The following is a 19,096-nucleotide window of genomic DNA, read 5'->3' as shown; positions in this document are numbered from 1 at the left end:
CGTTGGTTCGTTTTTCGCAAGTAGGTACACAGTAACCCTACTGTACTCGGGAGTGTGGGCAGACGAAATTTAGATGTCGCGGACGCTACTCCCGACTATCTAATGGCCGCAGCAATAGTAGTTCGTTAAACCACTACCAACGTTACCGGACTAAATTTAAGGTACTACCAACATGATAATGGGAGATTTTCTTTTGACGTTTAAAGGTTCCAAAATCGTCCGATAGATGGCATCCGGAATGTCGTTTTTTATGCGCTGCATTCTTCTGAGGGGACGGAAGATGTCATAAATGGTACAAAGCTGTCTTAAACTAGTTAACGTTTAATAGTATGCATAATATAACAGCTAGTAATCGCATATGGTTGAATTCACATCCATTGGATTTTTGTATTGGCTGAAAGAACTGGAATCCATGCCGGCTAAAAAAAATGCAGTGCTGATATATATTATGTGTTTGAAGTTTTAATAGCGCCATCTATAATCGGTTTTTGTCTATGGTTGTTGTCTATAGTTTTTGTCTATGGTTGTTGTCTATGGTTGTTGTCTATGGTTGTTGTCTATGGTTGAAAATCTCCCATTCTGCGGATCTTGCGTGGCTGGAGATTGCTTTTTGGACGTGGAAATATCGCGATTGCGGATGTGGATACCGACCGTGTTTAATTGAGTGGATGAATATCAAACTGCCATATGTCACGTCCACGCAAAATTTGGGAAATGGAGGTTTTTGTTTTCTCTATTATTTATTGGTCATAGAACTTGCCCCATGATTTAATCAGTTGACTTGTGACCTTAAGAATGTATTTTAATAAACAAATCCATTATAACACTCATAGAAAGGCGTAAAAGTTAATAAACAGTTTGGACTTATAGCAGTTTGATATGCCCATACAAGACTTATGCTGTTTTGATATGAGTCATAAGGACTTATAGTTGTTTGTAAAATACTAATATCATGGGCCGGACTCAGTAAGACTAATATAGTCTATATTCTATTAAATACAATGAAGTTAATCAACCAAAATTTATCGGTAGAAAAGTACCTACCTACCGTATTATATTCTACCCGATACGGCCCTGTGTTTACTACGAAAATGCTTTGTGATTGACACGTGGGTTGGAAAAAAAGGGGTTTTAAACTTACTTCGACATAGTTTTCTGTCGTTTTTTTTGCTACACTCTTCAATCTGTTCCTTTTCCGAGCTTTATCAGGGTCCACAATCACAATTTCTTCAACATATTCATTCATATTCGTTATAAAACACTGGGAGCACACACCATAGGCTCGAAATTCTCACCAAGACTGACGCCATGTTGAAAAAATTACGCTCTGTGATTGGCCGAAATGGACTTGTGAAAATTTGTAATGCGAAACGGTTAGACTTAAAAGGATTTGAAAAAAACTTACTTTTTTAACGGCTTTTTTCTCATGGATGCCTTGCACTTATTGGAACTTGAAGGGCATAGGCAAACTGACATTTTAACGGAGAACACGACCAAATCAAAAAGTCAATTTTTCGGGTAGGTGGACATATGGCAGTTTGATATTCATCCACTCAATTGTGCCATTGGCGTAATTTTCGTTTTGTATGTATTTCGAGTGTGTCATAGAAAACGTTACACCTGTGTTACTTGTCTTGTCCAATGTACGGGTATGTATTAGACTAGAGTAAAAAACAATAAGCAGAGAGGTTAAAAGCCAAAAACATTTGCAAGTAGTTAATATTATATTCTATACTTACCAGAAAAAGGAGGTCAATAAAAAATGCCCCATTTTCTGCTCCTCAAGATTCAATATAGATTTACGACTAGGATATTGCAATCCGATATAAGAAAGAACTCAATAAAACTCTCATAAGACCGGCGAATGACCGAACCAATAGAGAGGCCGTAAACAAATTATAGTGAAAATCGCTTTGCCCGATCCACCCTCGATTTGGCATAGAATATACAGTATGATCTATTAAATATGAACTGATAATATAGTTAGATTTTGGAAGCCTGAAGCATCATAAGATACATCCAGCAATTCTGAACAATGGTCGGTAGGATATTCACATACTTCAACATCATCATCAGCCCTTAATCGTTCACTACTGGACATACGCCTCTCCTAAGGAGAGCCACAACACTATGTCCTCGGCCTTCCTCATCCAGCCACTACCGACCACCTGTCTCGCCGTCGGTCCAGCGGGCCGGATGGTATCCCACGCTACGCTTGCCTGTTCGTGGGCTCCACTCAAGAACTCCTACTATTACTTATGGATAACAAACATCTCACCCCCTGTATACAGCCCCAAACAGGATGCCGAAATGTCCAACCGTAATAAAGAAACGCGATAAACCGCACAAAAAATGGTAGCCATGAATTCATTGATATGACATTTGGGGTTTTTCGCGAACAGCCGTTTATGGCGGAAAATATCTGAACGCATATTTCCTCCTTACAGTTTTATGGGATCATCGCCATCTTTTATTGGTCATTCGAATTCTTGTCAATCTTATTAGTGGGGTAGTTTTTTATCCGATCGCCGTTTAGGGTTATGGCTTTTGGCCGCTGGGTGTTCTAAAGTTTCGATGGCATTTTTTTTTGTCTTTCTGCTGCCGCTTCACGGGTTGGATATTGATGTACCTAAACGTCACTATACCTATCGTGATTAGCCATTAGCCATAAATAGTATAAAAAGGGCGCTAGGTATAAGCTATGAGAAAGTTAGTCGACGTCGATAACAAGTAAGTTAAGTTTAAGTATTAATAATAATTATAAGTAGGTAGATAGGTGTAAGTATGTTATTTTTCGTGAGCATTTATTTGTGTATGTTTTCACTAACCCGTCATTATCACACTACTACAATACGAAGGGGAGGACAGGGACACTTGAATTACAATAAGACAAAACTGATGTCTACAAAGAGAACATTAAAAACTGAAGGGTGTATTCAATAGGTTTTCATAAAGTTTGACTAACTTTTATTGGTATGGTATTGAGGGCGCTACTAGGTGTATAATATGCTTATATCACATTCGACGGTGGTTAACAAGAAAAGCAAGAGCCAAAGTTTTTCATGAGGTAGGTAGGTACCTTAGCATTTGATTGGTTAAATTGTTATTTAATTAGGTACTGATTTATATGTTTGTGCTAAAACATGGATTATTTGGTTTCATATTGTGTAGTGAAGAAGATTGTTATATTCTAATAAGATTCTTATATTTCATGTAATCATTAAAATGTTAATATTACACAAAAGTTTCACTTCATTGCCACAAGCTCAGATCTGTTGGTCAGACTGCAGTGCTTTTTAGACCAATGCTGTACATCCATTAGGTATTATTGAAAATTTTAATATCAGAAATTGCCTCGCCAGGATGGCAAATACGAGTATTTCGTAGAATTTTATTCTTTGAACCAATTCTTTTGTTTCGCCGCTGCTCGCGCGGTACTGTGGAGTGAGTGTCGCTTTTTGTCTTTTTTTAACGAAATTGGATTGCTTTTTAATAAATAGATTGGCTGAATGGATGATCATATTTTATTTGAATAATATGAATGAATGATTAGATCATACACTCGCGAGCATCGAAAAAACCCAATTCCAGCACATCTAAGTGGTATTTTTATTTGTATTTAGGTACCTATCTAGTCATCATTGGATAAGTTAAAACGATCATAAAATTTTATAAAATTCCTAATACATACTTAAGTATACCAATAATGTCATTATGAGACAACTGAACAAGTCATGATGTTCGATATTGTATTTTTTTGCATACTTATAACATTTTTAATTACTTACAACAACCCTTTCGATAATATTTATCCTTTAAAAAAAAACTCAAAAACGATCGCGATCCACAGGTTGTGTTCAGACCCTGTCAGGGTTGTCAATCATCGGCCGGCCCCGCCCGCAGCCCGCAGGTTGACAGCCCTACAATTTATTTATTATTATACTATGAATCGTCGTGTTTATTTTATTGGCCACCTGTCAATGCTCTTTTGTTTTGATTTTGGAGTCTGTAAGTAGGGCTATTAGATTGTATGGGATTTTTGATACCTAGATACCTACTCGTATGTATAGAAAAAATAAGGATCATAGTGTAAACGGTAACAAACTGATGTTAAACCTATTATTTAAACTCAAGATCTAATGCCAAATACTTTACTGTGTTTTCTCTGTCTGTCGGTTGAATGAATGAATTCACGAAATTCTCACTTAAAGATATTAAATAAAATAAAAATCTAAGTATGTACCTACATATTATATCCGCAGGGAAAAGTATTTTCATGGTAGGTATATACACTATTATTATTAATTTAATTCAGATAACATAATCCATATAATGTGTAAGTAACAATATTTCCTTATAAACTAGTATAGTACTTAATATTAACACATTTATTCATATTTACACATTCTACATAAATATTATTAATTAAATTGGTACATTTAGTTATTATTGTTGGTACAATGTTTATCTTAGAAACTATATTAGTGCTTATGCTACTTTTATTTACACAGAAGGCTAGGTATATTCCCTCCAATAATAACTACCTATGTGCAATCTAAATGTTATATAGCATTTAGGTATGATACAATTTTATCTTCTATAATATTCGGTACCTACTTTTTCCATCGGCATTTTGACCTCTCAAAGTTAAAGTTCCCAATAACTATTTCAAATGTCAAAGCGATTTCACACACCTGTCAAAAATCTAAGCCGAAATAGACACGTGACGTCAAAATTGACGTGCATAGATATTTTTGACAGCTAAAGTTAGATTTCAACGTTATGGTTAATTACATATTAACAAGTCATCAATCAAAACTAATTATTGAATCGTGTTTTGATTGTATTTAAAATACTCGCATCATCATATTTTTTTAATGTTATTCGAAAGTTTTTTACCTTAGTATATCAAAATACCGTTTGAGGTAAATATTATGCTAAAACATTGAACTAATATTACAGTGAAACCTGGTTAAGTGGGACCTGGATAAGTGAGAAACCTCCATAGCTGGAACTCATGCTGAGGTCCCAACACTTTGACACTGAATTACCTCTGTTAGTGGGACGAGGTAAGCCTCTATAACTGGGATTTGTTCTTTCGATTTATCATCATAGTTACCTCTATAACTGAGACAGCGAGTAAATTTTATATGCATAAACCTCTGTAACTGAGATAACATTGTTTGTTTTACTCATTCTTATTCTACCCACAAATTCCACACGTAATTCCAAGTACGTAAGTACAAATTTTGAGCTTCAGTTCAGTTCAGTTCAATGTATTTATTAATCAATTACCTTCAGTTTTAGTTTCGCTTTCCTATCATACAGATTTTTTAATTTGAAAAATGCCAAAACGAAAGCTACAATCGTTATCAAAAACTGAATTTAATATCCTTTTATGAAAGTGGGAAGACACGCGAAGAAGTTTGTGCTGAATTTTGATTAATAAATAAAAAATATTTATTAAATTAATTTTATTTAATGATCGATCCTGTATTACTGAAATAACCTTTATTCTCACCTCTATAAATGGAACCCTCTGTAATTGAAACGATATTGCAGGACCCTTGAAGTCTCACTTAACCAGGTTTCACTGTATATTCATGATATCAATTTTTATATAGATGTATAATTTATCTCCTCTGAAGTAGTCTAGAAGTTAGAGCTACGGTGTAATCTTCGTAAACAAATCCTTGTCATTCTTGTTAGGTCTTTCTTTTTCAAACGTAGGTAAGTTAAAAATATCCTCACTCACTTCTTCTTCTTCTTCTTCTTCAGGTGCCATCTACTATCGTAGGTCGGCTATCATTATGGCCACTTGGGCCCGGGAAGTCGCAGCTCGGAATAGCTCTATGGTGGACATATTGAACCATTCGGCGAGGTTCTGTAGCCAGTGGGTTTTTCTACGGCCAGGTCTTCTTCACTCACACGCTTTCAAATATCAACAACCGCAAATCTGATAAAAACCTTTAAAAAATTCGAGTGTCACCGTTCAAATCGATTCCAGAATCAACGTCTTTTCGCCAAAGCCGCCATGTTTTTTATGCGTTCGTTTTTTGAAATTCAAAAAAATCGAACACTTGCTCACGATTCGACGGCGGAACGACATCAATTGATATGGGTTTATCTCTGCGGGTTATCCTTATTTAATCCGAGTTTTTATTTTATTTGTAATAATGCATCGGAGAGTTAACTGTGCGATACGCGGCGATGTGTGAATGACAGAGGACGACCGCGTCTGTTGTTGGGGTAGTGAGGATGAGACGTCTCTTGATGGAAATTTTGCTTTTATATAATTTACTAAAAACATTACCAATAACCGTATTATACAGTATTCAAACTTTGTCTAATTTTTGAAAATTTAGGAAACATTTGGCTATTTTTTTGAATTTTATAACTGAGCACTATTTAAATTATTCATACTTCAACCTGTTCCATATTGGCAAAAAGTATTTTTCAGGTAACGTCTATCACAAAGTACGGTAGCTGCTCATCAAAAAATTTATGTTTCAACGCGTAGGGTATGTTTCTTTGAAAAACATGTTCAGTATGAGTAGTAGATAACATTTAATTGTGTTAGTAACATTTCCATATACACCGTGTATGTTTTAAATCCATATTAATTCATTAAAACTTGACTAATTTGACAAGCGGATGCTGTAGGCGTATCTACACTTACCTTACTTTAGCCTAACATCGTATTGTAGAAGGCTCTGCTGGTGGCCAAGGATTATATCCAACTGCCTCCACAACTTGTTTACAGCTGCTTGTGTCTACTATCCTGTATCCTTCAGGTACCAGCTCCAATCAGTATAGGGTTATCGAGAAAAGGATTATTTGGATATTTTGAACAGTATTGTGGTAGATAGGTTGTTTTCTGGGCGCTTCTTGTTTCGGACGGCACGTTAACCCGTGGGTGCTATTTTCGTCAGTGGATAAAGTTTTAGTAAGATTTTGCTTCATAACGCACATGATCATAAAAGAAATTCGGTAATTTATTGGAGGCAACAAGGATAATACTTAATGAAGACACATAGTCTTGAATTTATTTTATCACAGTCAATAATACCTACTCAGAGGTTTACGTTGGCAGTTTATTAGAAATATTGAATAAATAAATTTTGGTATCGATAGCGCTACATTTAGAAATGGTACCTTCAGAATACTTACCATTGTTGCCTTGTTTTTAAATAAAAAAAACATAACATTATTAACATGACAAACATTTATTAACATTTGAAAATAAGAAGCCAATACGTAGGTAATAACGTGAACCTTGTGCGTACATTAAACCTACTCATACCAGCTTACAACAATCTATATAAGTCCATAACTTATTTACAGATCGAATACCTTACATTTTGTATTTTATTTGCCTCATGATAATCTTAAGGGCATGTCAGAATTCACGTCAAACGTCAAGAGTTTGACAGCCCTTTCGCTTTTTGATACGGTTCGTTATTAAGCTTCGCCTTAAGATGTTATTTTCGATATGCAATTTAGATCTGTACTACTTTGTGCGAAAGTTGTATTTTGCTTGAAAGGTTGACTTTGTTAAGGGGATGCGATTCTCCGATATGTTCGAATGTATTTCAGTTTGGCAGCGAGGAGTGGAGGCCAATTATAAGGTGATGGTTTTGATATTACACGTTTTAGACTTTGATTTTCAATCGTTTTGTAAATGCATCTTTGATGTGATCCTCGGATGTTTATAATTAAAATGGAGATCTGTTTTTTATTATTTTGCTGATTCGATCAGTGGCTAGGGATTAAATTATCGTGCTTTGTGATTATGATTCGTGTTTAATTTTAGATTGGCGAAGTCGTGGGAATTTGTGATCAGACTTTCAGCTGTTGGTCTCTGAATTGTTTTACGAAAAAAAACATATATATTTTTTTTTAAATATGGCTTTTGTAAAGTAGTTCTTGTAGTTTAAAAAGACTTCAAGAAATGTACTTTAAATCAGTCCAATTTTTAAAGTTTATGTTTTGAGTTTAAACGCTACAATATTAATAAATAAAAACTACAGCAGAAATCGAATTTTTTACTGTAAACTACTCCAGATCAATGCAAATTTGCTATAAAATTAAAATTCGAACTACAAAAAACAACAACAAATGATAAATGCATTTATATTTTGAAGATGACAATACAATCTATGAATACTCCCGAACAATCGATACGTATGCAAAACGGTCCGAAAATGCATAATCAATTCTCAATGAAGGAGATGATACTTTTCTTTGGAATTGTATCTGGGGGGGTCACTCTCTTATCTAAATTGACGAACGAACGAACGATAATTGTCACGCAAAAAACTTAGTGACCCTGACTGCTATGCCAAAGGTCCCGGGTTCGATTCCCGGCTGGGGCAGATATTTGTTGAAAGACAGATATTTGTACTCGGGTCTTGGGTGTTGATATTTATATTTAGTATCTATCTATGTATTTGTGTAGATATATCACCTGTCCGACACCCATAACACAGGTTCTGCCTAGCTTGGGCTCGGATGGCCGTATTTCCCCACATATTTATTTATTTATTATTAATTGACGCTCAATACAACGAGATAGACTCGTGGTTAGCACTGCAGTTTTGTTCTTCCGAAGCTTTGGACCCACCACTCTATCTCGTTGCATTAAGCGTGTCGATTGCGTGACAATTCTCGTTCGTTTGTTTTAAGATTAAGAGAGTGACCCCGCTGGACTTTTTGTCGTCCAATTATGGACCAATAGCTTCTCTTAACTTATGCAAAGTACTAACTGTTGTTTATTGTATTGGAATATCGAATCGTACGGTTGTGCGAAAACCTTCCTACTGAGGAGAACTGGTGCCTCAAGCGGCATTGCTTATCTGTGAAATCTAAAGTAAATTGCATAGATCTGATCTGACCATTCGTTTATTATTTCTATGGATTTGACAGACGTTTGAAGGATAGCTTTAGAAAATGGTTAAAATTAACAGTTAATTTAACAATTACTTAATTAACAATTAATCACTACCTGTACCTACATACACAGTGCGCTACATTTAGTGAGAAACATTAATATTGTTTGGATTCTTAACTTCTTGAGATGAACTGTTTCTACCACAGCAGGTACCTACATATCTATACTACGATTATGAATACAATGCATAATTATATACAATACAATACACTTTATTTGCAACAAGAACTAAAACTTAAAAAATAAACAGTACCTAGATACAAAGAGACTTTTTACTTACAGCAATGTCTACCAGACAACCTTTACCTACAATAAAGTCATTTCAAAATATCTTTTCATGTACGTACCACGCACAGTATAGGGCGGGCACACACATGGCGTAGGGAAATGAGTTGTGCTACACGGCGACCCGGCTGCCGATACCTGTGCGGTCGCCCTTATTTTCATATTTGTCTTGCGTATTATTGTTTATTACATCGATTGTTAGGGTTGCCGCGAGGTTTTTGAGACAAAAATATTCGACGCATGTTTTAAATTTAAGTAAATTTACCAACATTCTTAAATTAGCACAGTTAAATAGCTAAGTACTTGCTATAAACTTTAATTCTAAAAACAACTTTACTTCTTTTATCAGGTCAAACAACTATAATTTAAGAACTAATTTAAATAACTTTTATTTATCACTACCTAATGAAATCTGTTGAATTGAAAATTGCCCAACTTCTTAGCAATTTTCATCCTCCAGTGTCTCATATTATCCCGATCAATTCAGTCTATGCTACTTACTTTAAATCCGGCTATTTCGATCCACATGATTTGCCCGCATTTATTCCAACATAAACCATAACTAATTTGACAGCCCTAGCTACCGTTTGACGTTGCAAAGTTTATCGTCCATATTTTTTGCTCTGCAGATTTTGTCCCATAAGCATGGTATTCAAATTAGACGGGCCCATTGTCCGAGCTACATGTAAATATTCTTCGACGACGCAAGCTTAGGGCCTGTGCACATGCCTCTTTGTATATTCAGTTAAAAACGAATGATTTTGAATAAGTAAGAGATGCACTAAAAAAGTCATCATGAGGGACGAATGAGTGGCCCGAAGTCTGCTAAATTTTATTGACTGACCAATCCATTCATGGCCTTACCTAAAGTCTGCTTAATTTTATACATGCCCGACTGACAATGCGACAATATTCTGACTAGCCAACCATTTATTTTCACCATGGTGACAAATCCTAGACCCTCTTATTTTTTTTATTTCCTACAAGCTAACAGGAAGTGAACAGCAGTATTCGTAATACTGAGTTCAGTTCCATATATTTATACTCTTATTATTAACAAGGTTTTTGATTTATGACCTTCGATCGAATTTATACATAATTCCATATTTAAACTGTTTTTATTTCAAAATCATAAAGTTTCAAACCATATAGGTAGGTTCTTACTATTTTTTACTGGAAAAGACAGGACAATGTAAACGAGCCTTAATAATATCTCATTGAATAATTATCCTATTAGGAAATGTATCTTTGGAAGATAGCTCTATTTGTGAGGGTAGATATTACTCTATTGCTATTGTATTTTTATGCAAGACTAATCTATTTATGCGAATTATAAATACAATCACATTTTGTATCTACTCCTCCTTAAGTAGGTGCAGAAGATTTTGAATGGTAATTCCTGGATTGTCTTTGCATGATAGTTTTTTTTGTCGTTAGATATAAATTAACGATTAAATAACAATTGTACACTGTAATTATGAATTTATTTAGCCATAGAAACTCTATGTAATTATTGCAAATAATGTTCATTTTTACATTATTTTCTACTCAAAAGATCAATTCAATCACATCCACCTTAGTATCATGCGATAGGTGGATGTGTTTGAATCGACATTTTAGAATGAGTACAATACACTGTACACATCTAGAATATAGTCTAGATGACTGAGTAGATTTCCACAATCACAATTTTTACCTTCAAGTGGTATATTTAATTGTAAATATACTGTTACCTGTGGAATACATGCATATTTTTATAAAACACTGTGCTCTACTTTTACTTGTAGGATAGGTACACAACGTTACTCACATTACTCATTAAAAAAGTATCAAATAATAAGTAAACAGACGCTGCCGCTCAAAGCGATCTTTTCTTACCACAAAAAAAAAGTTAGTAGAGGGCCAACCGGGCATTTTTCCCCATTTCCTTCAAACAGACCACAGCAAAAAAAAGTTGGCAACACTTTCTGTGAACAAAAGGGTATTTTTATTTTCCAAATATTAAGGGACATCGTTAGCGGTCACTGTTTGTTAAATATCCGAAATATTCGCGAGCTTTCAACTGAGTTTTTTTTACAAACGAGTTTGTTCTGTGTAAGTGGAGGGGGGAGGGGTTGAATTTTTAAAGTTTTTTCGTTGTGCCGTTTTTTGAGGTTTGCGCCCCGTTCTGTTATATATATATTATAATATAACATTATTTGTCATAGCTCTTGCCTGTGAGCTTTGCTTTGTCTTTAAAAGTATTCGTTTGAGAATTCTGTTTTTTATTTATTATTATTAAACTATCATCCCACTTAAGTTTTCGATTATAACTGTTGCTGCGTGGCTACGTTATTGATTGACATACCTACTTACAAACAAATAAACAGAGAGTTGATTCTATACATAGATAAAATATTATTCGATTCATCTTTCTTCCACCCATAAATTCCAACTGGATCCAAATTGTTTGCACTATGGTGCATACCTTCCTCTTTTTCTGACTGTAAGTATAATTCGTCAGAATTTTCTTCAAGTACCTAATACCGAAATCAAAGGCAGTCGTTAATTCATTAATCCAAATCGGTTCAGCTCTAAATAACTAATATTACAGTAGGACGTCAATGTTAATGACAGATTCAAACGAAAACATTTTATTGAATGGAAAAAATCTCCTAACATTAAAGGAATAAAGTTAAGTTTTCGGCGTGAAAGATAAAGGGTGGGTTGCATCAACATCCCGGTTATCGTAATAGTTAAGGTTAAACTTAGCAATGACAGAGTCGTTACAGTTAACATTTTACTGCAACGTGTTGCACCATCACTTCGTTCGTCATTGTTAATGTTATTAGGGTTGCTAATCGTTTGAGACATAATTATCCCCAAAGTTATTGTGGGAAACGTTTTTATGTAGGGCAATACCAAATCTAGCTGTCGGACTCACAGGGGTATAATCGTGACAGTTCTGACATTGCGAAAAAGAGACGCTTAGCTACATTAAGCGTGAGAAAGAAACGTTAAGCTGTAAATGTTTTTTGTCCTTTTTGCTGTGGCGCCTGTTTACGTCAGTTCTCTGTGCCAAACAATGAAACAAATGAAAAATCTGTGCCAAACAAAGGCTGACAGTTACAACAAAATTTTCTAAATGCTATTTATTTTTGATTTGCTAGTGATTTGTGGGTGTTTATTAAGTTTATTAGACTATTATCATCACTTAACGAGTGTGTGACATGGGTGGGTGGATTTTGTTCGGTTGTATAGAGCATAATGAACGAAAACACGATGGAATGATGGATGAGATATATTTTCCCATGTAAGTAGATACTATCAAGTTTAACAAGCTTACATTCATCATAGTACTATCTATTGGCTCGATTTTAATATAAAACGATACTAATTTTAATACTGTAAGGTCTTTTAGTATCAGTTTTAAGTAAAAATTACGAGGTACCATATCATAACAAATCACATGGTGTTGCAAGTTATTGAAAATTTATTTTACCCACAAATATTATAGTATGCAAAGAAAATACTAGAAATTGTAACGGACTCGGGTTGGGTTTACAAATGGGGCGCACGAATTCGGTTTTTGTGAAGATTGTATTTTGTAGAAGTCATTCTCCTCTTTCAAATGAGGTGCCTCTCATTGTGAGGAAACGTTCGTTTCGTTTTTTTCTTCTATGTGTGATTTCTTCTGTATAATATAAAGTTTATTGTATTGATACGAAATACGTGTTTCCTTTAAAAAAAACCCCATCACATATTTGGCCCACGATTATAATGCTCATGCTCATCCATTTATCTCTTTCATAGGTTTCCGACAGAAAAAAAAATATCAAGAAAATGGATAGACATTACCGGTCGCACAAATTGGGAACCAAGGAAACATACAAAAATTGTGTTCGGCACATTTTGAAGAGGATTGTTTCGATTGGACGAAGACAATGAATTATACAATCCACTCAGTTTGTGTATATTAAATAATTATATTGAAATCAAATAAGTATGAGTAAAGTTTTTTTTCTTATATCGTCGGTTGACAGGAAAAACTCACTAAGGCTGATTTTTCAATATTCAGATAAATGTTATCTGGGTAATACAAACATTGAGAAACATTGAGACGCAACAGCATCAAAATTATTTCCCAGCAAAACTTTTGTCTGGCTATTGAAAAATTAGCCTTTAGTGACTTTTTCCTATCAACCGACGATATACTCAAGTTTTGTTTTTGTTATTATGATAAGTTAAATTTCCCCATATTTAGGTTTTATTTTTTTGTCGGCAACATCTATGGTTTGAGTGAGAAAGAGAATAGTGCACACGGCGATTGCGAATCTATTTGTAGTTGATCTGAGGTCGGACTGAAGCCGTCACAGAGTACATTGTAGCCGTCATTCTCTGTCAAAGCACTCAAAGTCAACATGTCATAGGACCTAAGTCTGTTATTCCTCCAAATATTGACCAAAAGATTATCATCAATAAAACCCGCGACAAAGTAGACTCAGGTTTATTATTAATTAATTCTTAACAAGTTGAAACGAGCAGGTAAACGCAGCGTGGGACGCCCTCCTGCCCGCTGGACTGATGACCTTAGGCGGGTGGCGGGTAGTGGTTGGATGAGGAAGGCCGAGGACCGAGTGTTGTGGCGCTCCTTGGGAGAGGCCTACGTCCAGCAGTGGATGATTATTGGCTGATGATGATGATGATGATGAAGTTGAAATTAAACAAAATTAAAACTAACGATGTAATCTGTTGAAATATTTTATTTTTATTAACATTCCTGTTAACTGCATAGACAGGTTCCTCTTCATCAGATGATGAATCATCATTAAAAAAACCGGCCAAGTGCGAGTCGGGCTCGCGCACAAAGGGTTCCGTAGCTTAAATCAACCTATCTCAAAAACTATAAGAGATACTTTGATCAAACCAAAAATCGTTGAAAGAGTTAATTAGCATGCATCACCTCTATTTTTTTTAGAATTTTATACCCCGTAGTTATAAAAATAGAGGGGGGGGGACATACTTTTTACGACTTTGAGAGCTGATATCTCAAAAACCGTTCACTTTAAGAAAAATGTTTTTTTAGAAAACTTTATATCATTTTAAAAGACCTTTCCATTGATACCCCACACGGGTATGTACATCGAAAAAAAAATTTCATCCCTCAGTTACATGTATGGGGGGCCCCACCCCCAATTCTTTTTTTTACTATTTAGTGTCATATTTTTGTAGCGGTTCATACAACACATATTCCCATCAAATTTCATCACTGTAGTACTTATAGTTTCCGAGTAAATCGGCTGTGACAGACGGACAGACGGACAGACGGACATGACGAAACTATAAGGGTTCCGTTTTTGCCATTTTGGCTACGGAACCCTAAAAACCTAGCTGGTGGTACAGGGTCTCTCATTTTGTTACATAATATATGTATTATGCAGCTATGGCGTAGCCACTATAATGGGCTGCACTCTTCTTAGTTCTGTCCTTATTTTCATTGATAAATTGCTGTATTTGAGAGATTTCTGAAAACAAGGTTATTCAATTAAAGAGTTACGTAGGTTACTTTGATATTAGATTGCTGCGCTGGACCAGCAGCCGGCCGGTAGCTGGTAGTGGCTGGATAAGGAAGGCCGAGGGCACAGTGTTATTTCGCTCCTTGGGAGAGCCCATGGCTAGAAATGGACGCTTATTTGGTGGTGAAGATGATCATTACACCTACAACATAATAATAGGTGCATTGGTACTTACTTCGTCGTTGGAGGCAGTAAGAAAGGTTCTAGTTTTAAAGCCAACACACGAGCCACATTTTTGAGACCTGGAACCTATCCAAGAACGAGTTCTCATCCCAAGTTGCGAATCTATCAGTTCTCTGAAAGTACACCTTTCTCTTAATATTTCGTAAGTTCCGTACTTACTCCACCTCAATCTCAATTTCTGAGGAACTTGTTTCAAGCTCTATTTCACATAGAAGCGACATGATAAGAATTATTTAATATTAATATTTGTACGTAATACTGTTACTTTGAGGTTATACAATGCGTTTGACAGCTACCTGACTTTAACAAAAGCAGTAACCGGCCAACATTGGGTGGTTATGGTTATCGTTAAAGTTATGACGTCATTTTAACCATAGTTGAATGGTGCAACCAATTTTTCGCTTAACCGATGCTTTGACAGGCGATGTGACGTTTGTAATAGTTAAAGTTAAATGGTGCAACGCACCCAAAGCATTTTGTTTTAAACGCAAGTGTAAGAAAATCATAGAGACGGTACAGAATACTCAATCATTAATGGGAAAAAAATACACGAATATCATTTTTATCTGCACCTTATGTACACATGGTATTCATTAGCACTTATTGGGTCTAGTAGTTAAAGTGTTGGTTTAACAACAATGACACTTGGATTCAGTAAAAAGAAGAGATTAACATTTCTTTTACAAGACTACTACGCCATTAAGTATAGTTCTTACAACCTGCCCCGGCCGGGGATTGAGTCCAGGACCTTCAGCATAGCAGTCAGGGTCTAACCACTATACCATTCGGTCGTCAACTCGTCACACCACTGTACCTCCGCTACACGCAACGTAGAGACAGCAGCACAATCTAATGAGTATTTAATAACTAGTGTGCGTTTTTTTCGCTCTTCTCTTCGATAGTTACCAGTTCGAGTCCGGTACGGGCCATCACTCCGTACGATTCGTATGCGCTGCTTGCGGCTATCTCTTTGTTTTGTAGGTTTCCTGCAGTATAGTGGGTTACGGCAGGCAAGGAATATTACATATACCCCGATTTACCTACCTACAAAAATAAACCAAAAAAGCAACCATATTTTATATACTGAATAATTTTTCAGTGAATTTTCTTACAATAGAGAGTTCATCATCATCTACATCAACAGCCAATAATCATCTGCTCCTGGACATAGGCCTCTCCCTAGGAGCGCCAGTAGAAAGTTACCTTCTTATTAAATGTATAAAGGAGTTCTGACAATTCCAAAAAAAGATAGGTGACCATTAAGATGTGTGTCACTTCACTATTGTATTGGTGCATAACTGTCAGAATAAAAGTGTGTGTTGAAATAAATAAATAAATGAAAATAAACTTCAAAGTTTCTCCAAAGCGTGGTAAAACACTGCAAAATCACATCTAAATTTCTCGTACACTGCACACTAAAGTGAAGACCTTTCAATCATTATTCGTTTACGGCATATAATTATTTAGATATGCTCCTTCGAAGACAAATTCCGTCTGATGAGGCCTAAAGGCATGACGTCCCTTTTTTACCCACTTTTTTACTAGAAAAAAGGTTATTTTAATTGCTGAATAAGATTTATTAATTTGCTCGCAAGAGGCGTGCTGCGGTGGACTTTGATGTTTTTCTGTGTTTTTAGGTTAGGTTTGATGTTTTTGACGTGTGCAATGTGTTGAGAATTGAGATTATTTCGAGTTTGACAGGTGGATTTTTCAACCTGCTGAGCATATTTTTAATATCTAACTATTATTAAAGTATTAAACTTCATTAAGTAACTGTTACTAGTAACTTTACTCGCGAGCAATGAAAAAAATCTAATAGTGATATGGCACCACATAACTCCAACCTTAAAGTCTGTTTTTTTTAATCTCAGGTACTAAATTAACAGGTTCTGAACTGCTCATCAACAGTCGATTGTCCCGCCAATAGAACGATACACGTTGTCACTTAATCGCGGGACAATCGACTGTTGATGAACCGTTCAGAATCTGTTAATTTAGTATCTGAGATTAAAAAAACAGTCTTTAATCATGTGTGTACTCACACAAAAATGTCTATTAACCTGCTTGCCAATCGAACCAAATTTCTTTCCCCGGCTCGCCGGCAGTCCAAGCCCCAAGCCCAACTAAAACGGTTAGAAACATGTAAAAAACCCGCGTTACAAATCCGATAATGTCCGGACAAAGTTGCACGAGTCGTTTGCCGCGGTGTAGCCACGAAAAACCCATTTTGACGCTCGATATACCCGCCGTATCAAGATGAGAGCAATTAAAGGTTGGATGTAGCAGATGGATGTAGGGATGAAGTTTCTGGAGACTGTGGATGTGGTATCTTTGTGCGAATCACGAATATTGTCGACTCTAGTCGATATGTAATTCGATAGCAATTTGTATGATATCTTGATCAGCGTCCTTGTCGATAAATAAAAACCATAGAAACTCCAGTGAACCGCTTATCGGATTACTGTCTGCTAGAGTCGAGAATATTCGTGACTTTAGAATTGGTGATATGGTATCTAAACATACTATAAAATTTCCCCTAATACATAGGAACTGAAATAGATTCATACTGATACGTATAACCTGATGATGAAGTATATCATTACCTACTGGAATAAAAATCATTTATTCAATCCAAGGAAATTGCGACACGGCTCATCGACGCCTCCGGCGACCAAAGGGCTGGCTGGCACATACCTAGGACAAAGGATAAGCCTCGCCATTCAGCGGGGCAATGCGGCCAGCCTCTTGGGAACCTTGCCAAACGACGGCGGTGACCTAGAAAATATTTTTTATCTTTTAAGGTAGGTAGTTTTATAACATCTATTAATATTTTACTTCGTATCTAAGTTATCCAAGTGTCAATCTTTGAAAGAATAGGGAGTGCGTTAGTTTTACCAGGTACTAAAGTGTATTTTTTCTGCCAACTTCAGAACGACCAAGTTATTTGTTCCCAAACTATAGGTACCGTCCACACAAACACCACATCCAATCCCCACTGGCATCCAGCCCGAATCCGCCACCAAAACAGAATTGCGCATAACGTTTTTACGGTATTCGGCGGGAGCGTATGACTAGACGCGCTGCGCCATTAATCCGGGCTTCGGGATGCGAGCGCCGATAAAAATTACAACGACATGTTACGCTACATGTGCTAGAGGTTGAGGAGGGTAGGAATTAGGGCATGCAATACCGGAACTATTTTCAATACCGGTATTGAGTTCCGGTATTGCAACTCAATACCGGGATCCCGGTATTAATACCGGTATTAGATTTCCTTGTAATAAACGGCATATATTGTGATTAAAGGTCGTATAGGTCAAAATAAAACGAGAAAAAGCAATGAAATTCAGTATTTTGTAATAGATTTACGAAAATTGAGTATTAGAGTTAAAATTTTACAATAAATTATTATTTTTACATCCAGTGTCCGTTTACGCATGGACAACAGTAGATATCAAACGGCCGAAAACTGCATCAAACGGTTGGAAAAAAGTGCGCTTTCACAGTACATAAGAATACTATATCTTAATCGCTTTATTATAGTCTATAAAAGTCCGATTCCGGTATTACTTCAATACCGGTATTAACTTTCAATACCGGTATTGAAAAAAGCGTGAATTTGGTCCCTGATACCGGTATTACGAAAACCGGTATTGCGGTATTGCATGCCCTAGTAGGAATCTGATAGATCAGGGGTAAGGGGTAAAGGGGGTTTCTGAATCGTGCCACTAAAGTTTTATGTAGGAATTTGAAAGCTTGTAATTGTGCTTTTTTAGTCGAAGAGGCGTTAATAGTAAGGACGTCTATTGTGTGCAATATTTCTGAATCCTGCAACTAAAGTTTTATGGAGCTCTACAAAATTTAGCACCCTACTATACTAATCCAGCTACCGTACCACCAGCAGCGACACATTAGCATGTTGTAGAGTAATTGCTAGTGTTCGATGGTGATAACCCCACTGGTCTAGTTCTAGCGTTTGTCACCTTCACTCTATAGTAACATACTTAGTACATTTATGTAGTAAATTTGTATAGCTACTTACACTAATGATTCTGCTATAATCTGAGCTATAATATGTGAACCCTAATCACACATTTCTGCACGTCAAGAAAAAACCTTAAAC

At 35.9% G+C, this 19,096-nt stretch overlaps 2 long non-coding RNA genes across 2 annotated transcripts; both read left to right on the top strand.

Annotated features, from left to right (window-relative positions):
• Positions 1–742: 742 nt before the first annotated feature.
• Positions 743–18,254, top strand: LOC125489711. The gene is made up of 3 exons (XR_007267196.1): positions 743–1,559; positions 10,473–10,477; positions 18,243–18,254. It is a non-coding gene; the product is annotated as an uncharacterized LOC125489711 (long non-coding RNA).
• Positions 11,936–13,687, top strand: LOC125489710. The gene is made up of 2 exons (XR_007267195.1): positions 11,936–12,147; positions 13,570–13,687. It is a non-coding gene; the product is annotated as an uncharacterized LOC125489710 (long non-coding RNA).
• Positions 18,255–19,096: the final 842 nt, after the last annotated feature.

The sequence above is a fragment of the Plutella xylostella genome, chromosome 16 (assembly GCF_932276165.1).
Source record: "Plutella xylostella chromosome 16, ilPluXylo3.1, whole genome shotgun sequence".
Lineage (NCBI taxonomy): Eukaryota > Metazoa > Arthropoda > Insecta > Lepidoptera > Plutellidae > Plutella > Plutella xylostella.
Note: the sequence above shows the minus strand (reverse complement) of the source record. Positions and strands in the feature narration are given on the sequence as shown.